At 47.0% G+C, this 1,543-nt stretch overlaps 1 long non-coding RNA gene across 1 annotated transcript; it reads right to left on the reverse strand.

Annotated features, from left to right (window-relative positions):
- Positions 1–403: 403 nt before the first annotated feature.
- On the reverse strand, positions 404–894 carry LOC120587326 (uncharacterized). Its single transcript, XR_005648921.1, has 3 exons — positions 832–894; positions 612–711; positions 404–517 (listed from the first exon to the last, which is right to left on the reverse strand). It is a non-coding gene; the product is annotated as an uncharacterized LOC120587326 (long non-coding RNA).
- Positions 895–1,543: the final 649 nt, after the last annotated feature.

The raw sequence follows: 1,543 nt of genomic DNA on the forward strand, positions 1-1,543 counted from the left end.
AATGCTAACTACGTAAGCACCCGTACCTCAGATGTGAACAACACCAACAGGGCTATCCAAGAAGCCACCTGACTCAAACCTGTGCTGAGAGCCTCAGCAAAGGGTAAACTACCAACATTTTTTTTGTGGATCCTGCCAGAATATTTCCAAAATACAATTTCAGAAACTCCTTTATTGTCCCTGAGGCAATACCGAGGGGTGACGTTTGCTGTTACTAACCTAAAGACTGATCACTCTTCCTTCCTACTATTATAATACCAATGAAAGGAAAGTAAGACGCCAGAGCTAGAACAAACAGCATAAAAGCGCTGACTGATGAAGAAGCTCTCACACAGTGTGTCTGTTAATCAGTCTAAGGCAAACAGCAGCAATCTTTCAGATGCATTTGCAAAAACGAAGGAAGGCACAATAAATAATGGTGGGCAGCCACGGCCAGTAGGTGCTCCAGGAGGCCAAGCAGATGTCCTAGGTGCAGGAAGAAACCAAGATTAGACGAAGGAGACTGGTGTTGAGTCATCTAGAAGGCACAGAAGGAGTTAAAATGGAAGGACTGAGCAGTGTCAGGGAAGTGAGGCTGTGAGTATGAACTAAAGAGCCCACCCTGTCCTCACCTCCAAGGGACGAGGATGACAGAATCACAGGTGCCACGTGCAAAGTGAGGTAAGGACGGTGGGAGGGTCGTCCCCTCTGCGTGACCCCCACTTCCTCTTCCTGCACGAGAGGGAGAGACGGTGGGATTCACGATTAGTCAGGTGGTTTGCAAATTCCCAGTGCTTACTTTGCTCAGTGCTCAGAAACTCTTAGCCTTCAGGAATCTTCCATCATACTTACAGGAAGTATCTATAAGAACTGAAGATGTTAGTTCCTTTTCGTGCTTGCATCCACTTGCTGTACGAAGGGTCAAAGGACAGAAATCCACCCCTGGGATCTCTAGGAGAAAAATGCTTATATCGACAAAACAAAACAAAGCAAACAAAACACCCAATGACATTACTGGACACAAACCAGGTTCTTGGTAGGAGTCTTTTGTCATTAGTGAAAAAATCGGTTACCTATTAATAATGTCATTTTCTTTGAATAAAATCTGCTCAAATGGGCTATATAGGAACAGACCCTTAATTTGCTTCCTGAAGAGGGGAAGTGGAGCTGCTGGTCCCAGGAAACGGAGAGGCGGTGTCATGGAGCTCAGCTGGAAGCTGATTTAAGACCAGAGTAATTGCCAAGATGATTAATTATCCCTCTGAGCCATACACTAGTGTCCCTGTCTCTCCTCTTCCCCGTTGGGCTGACTTCAGAAGAAGAGCTGGCCCACACTGGTGGGTCCAGCTGCCCAGGCACAGCCAGGTCCATGGCCTCACTGTCCCCTGCAGAGCAACAGCCAGGTCATATGAGGCCTTCTCTTTCCTTTGGAGGACTTCCCGAGGTGTCACCTTGTCATGGCAAACACCCTCTTTCTTCAAGAGAATACTCTGCATTCCTCCATATTTCTCAGGCCTTTATGAGAGCACGTTCACCCTGGGCTTTCCTTTTGCTATTAGGAAGG

The sequence above is a fragment of the Pteropus medius genome, unplaced genomic scaffold (assembly GCF_902729225.1).
Source record: "Pteropus medius unplaced genomic scaffold, Ma_sr-lr_union100, whole genome shotgun sequence".
NCBI lineage: Eukaryota > Metazoa > Chordata > Mammalia > Chiroptera > Pteropodidae > Pteropus > Pteropus medius.